Source organism: Zea mays, chromosome 2, assembly GCF_902167145.1.
Source record: "Zea mays cultivar B73 chromosome 2, Zm-B73-REFERENCE-NAM-5.0, whole genome shotgun sequence".
In the NCBI taxonomy this organism is placed as follows: domain Eukaryota; kingdom Viridiplantae; phylum Streptophyta; class Magnoliopsida; order Poales; family Poaceae; genus Zea; species Zea mays.
In genome coordinates this window covers 239,143,783-239,155,829 of record NC_050097.1, presented here as the reverse complement: position 1 = coordinate 239,155,829, position 12,047 = coordinate 239,143,783, and the positions used below count along the sequence as shown (strand labels likewise).

At 43.3% G+C, this 12,047-nt stretch overlaps 1 long non-coding RNA gene across 1 annotated transcript; it reads right to left on the bottom strand.

Moving 5' to 3' along the window:
- Positions 1–3,233: 3,233 nt before the first annotated feature.
- Positions 3,234–6,244, bottom strand: LOC103648242 (uncharacterized). Its single transcript, XR_563342.3, has 6 exons — positions 5,869–6,244; positions 5,602–5,664; positions 5,448–5,521; positions 4,634–5,347; positions 4,386–4,454; positions 3,234–4,272 (listed from the first exon to the last, which is right to left on the bottom strand). It is a non-coding gene; the product is annotated as an uncharacterized lncRNA (long non-coding RNA).
- Positions 6,245–12,047: the final 5,803 nt, after the last annotated feature.

The window sequence follows — 12,047 nt, the reverse complement described above, 5'->3', positions numbered from 1 at the left end:
GGGGAGAAACCATGAGCACCAAGCAAAAAGACTCCATCTTTGGTATAATCTTCACTCATTTGTTTTGACCAAAGAGGGAGAATGTAACTCAAGGGCTCTAATGATTCCGTTTTTGGCGATTCATGCCAAAGGGGGAGAAAGTATGAGCCCAAAGCAAAAGGACCGCACCACCACCAACTTCAAAAACTTAGTTTGTCAAAGAGTATTTTCAAATTGGTATCCTATTGTGTTCAAAAAGGGGGAGAAAGTAGTATTTCAAAAATGATATATCAAAACCCTCTTGAACACTAAGAGGAGGATCTCATTTAGGGGAGTTTTGTTTAGTCAAAGGAAAAGCATTTGGAACAGGGGGAGAAAATTTCAAATCTTAAAAATGCTTTGTAAAATCTTATTCATTTACCTTTGACTATTTGCAAAAGAACTTTGAAAAGGATTTATGAAAGAGTTTGCAAAAACAAAACATGTGGTGCAAGCGTGGTCCAAAATGTTAAAAATAAAGAAACGATCCATGCATATCATGTAAGTATTAATATTGGCTCAATTCCATGCAACCTTTGCACTTACATTATGCAAACTAGTTCAATTATGCATTTCTATACTTGCTTTGGTTTGTGTTGGCATCAATCACCAAAAAGGGGGAGATTGAAAGGGAATTAGGCTTCCACCTAGTTCCTAAATAATTTTGGTGGTTGAATTGCCCAACACAAATAATTGGACTAACTAGTTTGCTCTAGTGTATAAGTTTTACAGGTGTAAAAGGTTCACACTTAGCCAATAAAAAGATCAAGTATAGGATTCAACAAAGGAGAAAAGGGACAACCGAAGGCACCTCTGGTCTGGGGCACCGGACTGTCCGGTGTACACCGGACAGTGTCCGGTGCTCCAAGGAAGAGCCGCCTCAGGAACTCGCCAGTCTCGGGAAATCATAACGGATGCTCCGCTATAATTCACCGGACATGTCCGGTGTACACCGGACTGTCCGGTGCAACCGCGGAGCAACGACTACTTTGCGCCAACGGTTGCCTGCAACTGCAATTAATGCGCGCCAGAGCGCGCAGGCGTCAGGCACGCCCATGCTGGCGCACCGGACACTCTACAGTACATGTCCGGTGCGCCACCGGACATCCAGGCGAGCCCAGAAGTCAGAACTCCAACGGTCGGAATCCAACGGCTTTGGTGACGTGGCTGGCGCACCGGACATGTCCGGTGTGCACCGGACTGTCCGGTGCACCATACGACAGTCAGCCCCACCAAACAGCTAGTTTGGTGGTTAGGGCTATAAATACCCCAACCACCCCACCATTCATTGCATCCAAGTTTTCCAGCTTCCAACCACTATACAAGAGCTAGCATTCATTGCAAAGCACACCAAAAGAGATCAAATACTCTCCCAACTCCACACAAAGCTTTAGTGACTAGAGAGAGTGATTTGTAGTGTTCATTTGAGCTCTTGTGCTTGGATCGCTTCTTTTCTTTGGCATTCTTTCTTGTGATCAAACACTCACTTGTAATTGAGGCAAGAGACACCAATTGTGTGGTGGTCCTTGCGGGAAGTTTGATTCCCAAGTGATTTGAGAAGAGAAGCTCACTCGGTCCGAGGGACCGTTTGAGAGAGGGAAAGGGTTGAAAAAGACCCAGCCTTTGTGGCCTCCTCAACGGGGAGTGGGTTTGCAAGAACCGAACCTCGGTAAAACAAATCCTTGTGTCTCACCGCTTTACTCGCTTACGATTTGTTTTGCACCCTCTCGCGGACTCGGTTTTATTTCTAACGCTAACCCGGTTTTGCACCCCCCCCTCTAGGCGACTATCAGGAGGGAAATGAACTAATTTCCCCCTCAATCCCCTCCAATCCTGGAGGGAATTTGAGTTTCCAAACTAGCCCTTAAGTGAGAACTAGGTGTGTGCCCGTGCGTTGCTATGGAGTAAACATGCTATAATAAGATACATTGAGATGCAGAAGCATTAATTATCATTCAATGTTCTTGTTAGCATCTTTTTAAAGGTTAAGAATGTTTACATAACTATAATTTTATCTTCATCAATGAAGATAAAATCCATAAAAACATTTCGTGATAGTTTGCTTTTCATGACAGGACAACGCTAGAGACTTTGACATAGAGTCCTCACATCGTCATCTCGATGTTGAGGCTAGGTATAGCCAAAGACGTCGGATAGGAGGTCCGAGACTTTGAGAGCCTGTCGTGGAGGTCTATGATCTTGAAGAGTTTCTAGGTGGGCGACCGATGCTGATGGCCTCGACGAAGCTGAAGAGGTGCAGCGCGGCGCCACTGATGGCCTTGGCGAAGGGGGTGTGAAGAACAAAAATACCAAGCATCACAATACTCATTGAGCTTTGAAACCAATTTACACGATAAGTTGAGCTTCAAATAGAATGTCCTTCTCGAATGTAAAGTAAACATAAGAACACACCTGAGAACGATGTCCTTCTCGACTTTACTAATATCTTTGTGCTTCTGAACATCGCAATTCATACAATACAAGGAAAATATATTAATTGGAGTTTGACAAAAGAAAAACCAAATATCCCAACAGCATTCATCAGACAGTGAAAACATATCTACTATTGCAAATGGAACCTAAATTTTTCTTTTAAACAAGCAACAGTAAATTTAGTACTACACGAAGCAAAAGGAGTAGTTGCTACAATACAAATAGTCAAATAATGTGAGGAATTGTTAATATCACAAGATACATGACTATTTCAGATCATAACTATTTCAGCAAGTTTTACCTCTAGCAGCTCACACCTCATAGATTATTTGCAACACAGAAGTTACAATTCCTATCTTCCAAATCATACCAGTTCATAGAGTTTGATACGCTTCAAGGCTTGCATTAACAAAAATAAGAAACTGGTGCTGCTCAAAATCCAAATCTATGAGACCACAAACATATGTATGACAAGCAATATATTTAGAGAGCAAAAACCACACAGTGGAACCAAATGTTACTCCCAACTGAAGGATTCCAGGGATGGCATGCTTTCGGCACGGTCTCAAAGTTTGCTTGATCCATGTGAGCCCCTGAGAAGAGTTGAAGCAAGCATAAGCAAAGTGGCAACTCCTAGGCCTCATATCATATCGATTAGCTAAAGAAGTTGTGATACAGAACAACAAACATATATATGACAAGCAATATATTCTAAGAGCAAAAACTACACAGATCTGCATTTTGTAAAGCACAGCTCAAACTGAATCATTAACATACCACACCTTGGACATCGAAGATGGTAGTGGAGTCAATATGCCTCTTAGCAGCTAATGTGTAGGCAGAGAACCTCTCCCTAAAAGCTCTCTCAAACTCTAGGACACCTTCTCTAGCCTCTCTATGTACATCAGCCGGCCTTCACAGCCCACACCATGTAGCCCCGAGGATAGTAAACAACACATCATCCAATTCCTCAAAAATAAAATCATGAACACATATTCTGAATGCATAGAACCACAACAGATTATTTTAGTATACCAAACAATGATTAGTATCTCCCAAGTACTACTCACGATCCAGACTTGGTAGTGGTCACCATCCACAAGAAATTTCGCTTAAAATTTTATAAATTGGAGCACATATCGATGTACTATGAATGTATGTAGAAAAGAAAGAAGCGAGCGAGTTTGAAATGGTGTGAGATAAGTTCTTGCAATATATTGCAGCAGCTTTTCTCAGCTTCCAAGTCTCTTTCTAGCTACTGCCTAGAACCCAAACAATTTAGCCTATCAGCTTTCTCCAAAAGCACATATATAAAGACGAAACACACACCAAATTTACAGTGGTTGTAAGAGAAATTTCTGAATCAACAATATGATTCTCTAGAAAGATCTTTGTTCTAGTCGATGGCCTGCAAAATAGTAATACAATGACTTGAAAGATATGGATCAGTGGTGGTAGAGTAGCGAGCATGCTACCTGAAAAACAGAGTAAAGTCACATGTCAATGTGGTAGCGTTTGTAACACCTTTTAAAATCCATCTGTCTTTGGTGTAACAGAACAATGAGATGGGAATGCGAGTGGGAGGAAGTAGACTAAGCAGGACTTGAGTTTCATTGATCATGCCTAAAACATTACTATATGTGCCTGGTAATAAATAAAACACAAGATGTTTTTATGAAAATAGCAAAGCAAGGCTAGAGAATATACTGCTGCTAAAGTAATCACCTGATCCCGAGTTGATGTTCGGTTTGATTCGTCCGTAAAAATACTACTGTAAAAGATAAAAAGACGAGACTTATAGTGGAGTCGAGGATGCCAACACTTTTGGAAGCAACCAATTGCAATAAGTCATAGAGCAAATGTTTTCAAAGAAAATGTTCATTGAAAGCAAGAAAAACATTAAACTTGTGATGACTTAAGACAGAGAGACTGACCTACAGGGTGTAGATTGTAGTGAGGAAATTTAGTCACATGTTGGCCGTGACAGTGGACTCCACTCCAGCCTGAAAAAAACAAGATTACTTAGTGTATCAATGTATTGTAACGAGGAACACTTTACTCAGTGTATCAGTGTTCTACTATGATACAAATCAAGCTACCAATAGGGATAAAAAATTCTAGATCCGTATATTTGCACCGTCAGAAAAAACAGTGGCTCCAATATCTTAAACAGATGGCTCACATTTCAGCTTGAACAACAGATGCTTGTGGATGTGTTGATCTTGTAACTGAAGCATAGATCCAGAGATTCCCAAATAGGTCAACCTTTTGAACTGCCTGTTGAATCCATGAGCAGGCAAGAGACAACCTGACAAACTGAAACCTTTACCAGTTGCTCTATACTATTAATATTTTAAAAACTTGAATCAGATCAATATCCAGAAATTTAGAAAGTGATAGGCAACACTTTGTATCCAAAAGACTACCTTTGCACATACTCGTTAACAAATTTGACCAACTCAAGTGAATTACAGATGTCTCTACTCTCTAGCAACGAAATAAGACCATCAGTGACAAGCATTTAGCTTCAGGTAGCATTGGTGTATTACTACTTTTCAGCAGAAATATAGGAGGAAAAAAAACATCCACATGAATAATGTTCTATAGTGACAACTCAGACTGAGCCATGAAGAATGAAGTTGAAAAACAAATCATGTTATGGCATCACATCGAGAACTGTTCAGGCAAGAACACCATAAAGTAGTGAATGATCAAACTTAAGAGAACATGGGACAAAAGGATGGATCTTACATCAGAAATAATAATGAATAACTCCATGAAAACAAATTATGGGCATTACCTGCTGCGGTTTGACTAAAACATGATGTTCAAATCCTTATGTGTAGAAAAAGAAATTTGCAGGCAGCAGGATGTTACATGCTCCGGAAGCAAGTAACTACGATAAAGGTCCAAAGGAAAATTCAATTTATAACAAGCATAAGAAAGTACAACAAACAACAAGAATGGATGACAAAGGGAAGGCCACACAATGTCACCTTGGGATGCTCCTTCCATCTAAGGATTCTCTAGCAGCTGAAGCAGTAGCTGCATCAGTGTACTGGATCAATGCCTGCCAGAAAGAATAAGATAAGGCTCTTGATGTTCATTTCAAAATTACTAAGTATCTGAAGCAAGTAACTTTAACCTGACCTGAAAACCTGCAGCCTTTTCATAGGTGGCTATTTTATGAACATACCCAAAAGCCGAGAAAACCTGAAAGGAAAATAATAAAGGGATCATACGTAGGAGGTAAAGGGAAGGCTATTTTAGGAAATGCATAACAATTCATGGCACGTGTAAAAAACTGCATCACAGGGCACAACACACAATGATTGACATAATATTTGATAATAAAAGTAAACATCATTTCCAGACAAAAGATAAAAACTCTTGAAGCTTAATATAGTAGAGATAAACCTTGTCTTAAATTATTGCACAATCAATTGGCGAACTGTTCCAAAACGTGTTGCTTGCTGTACACGGATCGATCAGGTGTTGGCTGGTTAAGCATCAGTGACGCCAACATGCTCTCATTAGTACACATCGAGATCGAGGGATCAGTACTCACTCGCAGTCACACCAAATCTGAGTCCTCCCTGGGCCTGGGCGCGTCTTCAACGTGCAGCGATTTCTTGTAGAGCTGGAGGAGCAGACGACGCCCGTGAAAGGGATCAGGACGCCAACGGCGATCGGCATGCCCAGGACGTTGTAGCCCAGGGCCCACACGTAGTTCAGCCGGATCCTGGAGAGGGTCTTGTGCGAGAGATCAATGGCGGTGATGACGTCCTCAAGGTGCTCTTCATTATAACGATGTCAGCAGCATCGATGGCCACGTCTGTGCTAGCACCGATCGCCATGCCCACGTCTGCCGCCGCCAATGCTGGGGAGTCGTTTACCCCATCGCCAACCATTGCCACGTCTGCCGCCGTCAACCCTTGAATCTATTCGGCAATGGGCTCACCGTACACAAATCATACTATTAGCTAAGTCTTCCCACTATCATTATATAAATAACATCAACCTCTATATACAGGAAGCATGCATATAAACTTTACACTACCCAAATAAATACTCGAAACACACATAAGTTTGGAATATTATACTAATTATTAATTAGTGTGTCAATTAGTACTCGACCAACCAAGTGTTTCTAAATATTGTCGCTACCTAGATTAAATTACTTTGTACATAGTTGTAGAAATTCAGCAGAGAAATGCATCAACTCATTTTTGGGCTAGGTTGGGCCCTGGAGATCCACTTGCTTTAGTGATTGTTTGGTTCCTAGCCGGGCGGTGTGAGGGACCGGAGGCGAGGGCGCGAGGCGATTGGCGAGAGGCAGGAGGGAGAGGGGGATATTCAGCAAACCATGATGACTTTCAGTTGATCAAGGATTTTATATTTCGGCAATCTGATGTGCTGAGAGGGAGAGGGGGATATTCAAGCAATGCAAGTGCCGGGTCTGTTGCAGGTGTTGGCATGGTGGCTGTTGCTGCAGCTGCAGTATCAGCTGCATCTGGGAAACCAGTTAATGCACCTGACCTCCCTACTTTTGATAAATGGTTGTCTATAAGTACCTCTATTCTAACTGCACTGTTGAGTGGAAGAAATGTGCTGAGATGTCAGTCTGAAAGAAAGACTCATACAAGTCCTACTGAGAAGAATGGACAACTTCCTGTAGGATCTAATGCTATTGAGATCACATTATTGTGCTTGGAAAGTAACAATGGGCTTAACATGAAATTTTCTTCATCATGGTGTCAAAGGGTGCTTCCAGCTGATAAGGAGATATACCTGAAAGGTTTGCCTGCCTTTTACACCACAAGAATGCATGAAGTGCAGCTACAGAAGGCATTGCGGTCCTTTGGCTCAATGGTTAAAGGACCAGCAGTCAGGGTATTCTCAAAGAAGCTAGAAGATGAATGCCGGGCAATATGGGAATCTGGAAGGCAACAATGTGACGTTGTTAGCCTAACTGGCAGACCATGCAAGCACCGCAGGCATGGTGATTTCTTTTCATCAGATGCAATGGAGCAACATTTTAGTGGATATGTCTTCCTCCATGCATGTTCCTGTGGCCGGTCACGCCGCCTTAGAGATGAACCTTTTGACTTTCAGACAGCCAACGTGTCTTTTAATTGTTTCCAAAATTGCGATGACCTATTACTGTAACACCCAGTTTGTAATATATATAAAAAAGGAGAAAAGTCATTTCCTATATTTTATGTGTGTATTGAATTTACTTATCATCACATGTGAACACCATATTCAAACAACAAATAAATAATAAAGATATAAGCCACCAAATTATGCATCATGCTGGATTTTATGTTGTGTGCATATTGTGAGAAAATAAAATAAAAATATGACAAGAAATATATTATAAATAAAAGTAAGACCATTATGTTCAAATTATACTTTAAATCTTATAAGAATTCACCAAAAGATTTAAGTGTGAAATTTGAATTCAAATGAGATGGGAAAAATATAAATCAGAAAAAGGAAAAGTAAAATAAAAAGAAAAACTAGCGCATGGGCTGAAACCTACAGAACCGGCCCATCTCCAGCTCTTCGCGCAGCCCATTACACCCCCGTCCCTGCGCGCCATGGCGCCGACAGGCGACAGGTGGACCCTCGGCGTCGGTGATCCGCACACTTCGACCTCTGCTCGTTTGGGCCCGCTCGTCAGACGGCCTTGTTCCTTCACGCCCAGTTCTGTCGCCGGCTGGTGGGCCCGAGCACCTCAGCTCCGTCGCCCTCGCGTGGTTGGCGCAACAACATGGCCGAGCTCGGCGGATCGACCGTAATTTCAGGCGAGCACCCACCTGCTCGGACTCTGCCCTAGGTATAAAGCCGGACCTCCCCTCGCCCCTATCCGCTCCACGCCAACCCCTGGGAGCTTGGGACCGAAGCTTGGGTTTCGCTGTTCGCAGCCGGGGGATCATCGCCGTGGGAAAGTTCGCCGCGGCGGGGCACCATCCACCGTCTGTCGGTCTGGCCGGGGCCGAACGCCCCCAGGCTCACGCCACCACTGGTGGCCACGCAGGAAGCCCTGGCCCCAATTCGACGAAGAAGCTTCGGACCATGGGAATCGCTCACCAAATTTCTCTGCTACCGCGGTGCCGCGAAATACCGTCGCCGGCCCACTTCTCGACCCGGCTGCCGGTAAGTAGCTCGTGATCACGTTCGCCAAGTTACTTCAATTCGTTAAGCACCATCGGATCTCGTTGCGGGGCACTGGAAATCAGAATCGGGTTGGGGCTGCTCCGGTTATGGCGTTGCCGTGCCGGTCCATGTCGCCGCGCGTCGCCTCTAGCAAGGTTTGGGGTCTCCGCACCGTCACCCCTGAGATTTACCAACCAGTCGAGTTCTTCTGTTCTCTAGTAAGTGTCACCCCCGCCGATTGATGACCCGTGCGCCGGCGTATAGAGAATTGCTCGTCGGGGATCTATGCCGCGCCGCCAGCCGCACAATATCATGGCCGGCCATGCTTCTGTCGTCGCAGCCCCTAAAGTACACCTCTCCGGAGATCGCGCTCTTCTCTGCTGCGAATAACGTCAGTATAATCGGAGGAATCGGGCACCAGTGGGGTGCGTGGCTTCCGCCGACAATGGCGCCGCCGCAGACTCTGTGCGCCACCGTGCTCTGGTGTCGTGGGGCTGGGGGGGTTCCCTGGCCGATGGATTGCAAAGGAACGATCGCAGATTAGATCAAGGTGTGGGGCACTCCTGGCCGTTAGATCTGATCGGACGGCTATTATAGCGTACCCGTTCGGAGTTATGGCAAAATGATCTGGGCCGTTGGCTTAAATCTGGCGGCTCAGAATCCATCTGACCCCTTCTGCCCAGCGAATATGCAAAAGGGCCCCTGTCCTTTATATATATAAACCCGCAGTCCTGCGCTGTGGGCACTGAGTCACGGGAATTTTTGCGCAGGGGTCCTTGTCTTAACTGTTATTTGAGGAGCAGTCCAGGGAAATGGGAAATCAGAGAAAATGAGTTATAAAATGAATTTCTTATATAAAAACAATTCCAACCTCTTGTTAAATCCATAGGAAACTCATTTTAAGTCCAAATGAGTCCATTTCAATTTCTATAATTCTATAATATTATTGTTTATCATATAGTACCTCTGTTTTGACATGAATATCACAATAAAATTAATATCCTAATTAATCTTTTATACAACACTTAAAACTTTATAAATTCATAATTTCCTTGTTTTAACTCCGATTTGATCTGTTCAAGTTACGTTAGTCTCGTAGAAACGCGTAGATTATTATTATGTAGTATATTCTTATGTTTGGTGTGATGTTAATTTTATCTATACCATGTTTGTTTGTATTGCTACGACTAGCGCGAGGACACGTGTCATCTGAAAAACAAGATGGTACCTGGAATCTCAAGTCCCAGGCAAGTTGTGCCCTTGATCACTTCTTTTTACCTACTCATGTTCTGATTAATCATAATGATCTGCATAGGTTAATTTTGATGGGACCCAATAGGTTACCCTAGTTTGATTATCTTTATACCTTGTTTACCACTGAACTTTTTGGGTAGTACTTGCTAGTGCTTTATGTGGTTTTGGGTATGAAGATACATTATTCAAGATTATACTTTTGTTATCCGTTGTTATTTACTGTTCATGATAAGATCATTATGTTAATTGGAACATGGAGCGACCACCCGGGAAAACAGTGCTACCACAAGGGTATAATGGGACGCCCTTGGCTGATTAATTAGGAAAGCTAGTGGAGGACTACCTTACCCGAAAGGGGCAAGGGCAGTAGGGGAGTGGTCAGTGTAGGGAGGCCCTCGGGAGGATTTTGCTGCGATGGCGGTCCTGCAAGGGATTCCTGCATTGGAGCTTCCTATAAACTGTAGCGGGTTTTCTGAAGCTAGTGGAACTTTGTAAAGGCCTCGTAGTGTTACCCTGCCTCGCCTCCTCGGTAGAGGTGTATGGGAAGTCGCGATCCCTTGGCAGATGGGTAACATGACTTGTGGGTAAAGATGCGCAACCTCTGCAGAGTGTAAAACTGGTATACTAGCCGTGCTCACGGTCATGAGCAGCTCGGACCCTCACATGATTAATCTATAGAACTTAAATTCAATTTGTCATATGCATTGCATCGCAGGTGATGTTGTTACTTCTGTTCTACTATTTAATTGGGTTGGTATTTACTTATACTTAGTAATGGCTAATAAAATTTTGACCAACTTTAAAAGCGATGCTCAGCTTCAGCCATCCTCTTTGGTAAGCCTTACACTTCACATGAGCTCCCACCTTTGGCGAGTTCATACACATTATTCCCCACAACTTGTTGAGCGATGAACGTATGTGAGCTCACTCTTGCTGTCTCACACACCCCCACAGGTCAAGAACAGGTACCACAGGATGAGGCGCGTGAAGGATGCTGCGATGTGTTCGTGAGAGGTCTAGGTCGTCGTCTCCCAGTCAACTTTGGTTTGCTGGACCGTTGTCTCCTTATAATGTAATTATTTATTTTGTACAGAACTCCTGTTATGTAGTAAAGATGTGACATTCGATCCTGTGCCATGATTCATCATATGTGTGAGACTTGGTCCCAGCACACCTGATGATTATGTTCGCGCCCGGGTCTTGGTGCTCCGAAACCCGGGTGTGACAATTACCTACCCTTGCGCTTCCAAGAGGCAACAATGTTGGTTCATGTTCAGTATCCACTTGGTGCTTGGTGCGTCTTGGAGGAGCAAGGTACTACAAGCCAACAAAAGGACTCCTTCAAAGTGGATTAGCTTCAAAAGCATTGATGAGTCGCTAGTCACTAAAAAAATTAGGAAGCTAGAAGCTGCTTTTGGTGACTGCTCCTGCTTTGCCACGCGCTTGACAGCTTGACCAGGTGACGAAGAGATGTAAATGTGAGTATAAAATACGTGGAAAGAAATTAGAAAAGTGAAAAAATACGATAAATGGTAGTATAATCAATTGGAAGATGTTTATTGCCCTGTTTTTACAAAATAAATGTTTTGGATGGTATTATTGCGAAACGTCATATTTGAAGTCCCAAAAATGCAATTGTCTCGTTAGGAAAGTCAGTTGGCTTGGAAGTTGAAACCATATGGAAGCTTGATTGTTTTTCCCCAGATTTTGGAACTAATGTGTCTGCTACCCAAACACCTGCAATCATGCTTGTATTTCTTTTGTACTTTCCTACATGTAATGCCATTTTGTGGCCATCGACGAAGATTGGTGGACACTTCTCCCTCTTACTGCTATAATGAGCCCAGGATTAAAGTCATAGGGGTTGGAGGTGGTGGCTCCAATGCTGTGTATAGGATGATTGAAAGCTCCATGAAGGGTGTGGAATTCTGGATTGTGAACACTGATTTTCAGGCTATGCCGATGTCACCCATTGAACTAGAAAATAGGTTACAGGTTGGCCAGGAATTGACACGTGGTCTTGGTGCTGGTGCCGATATGGTTTTTGTGACGGTAAGTACATATTGCTCAAGCTGTCAAGCATTACACATTTCAGTTTGATCTAGAATGGTCTGCTTTTGGTGACTGCTACAGATAACTGCCAACGCTTCTTAAGAAATGCAAATGAACCGAAGTCAAAG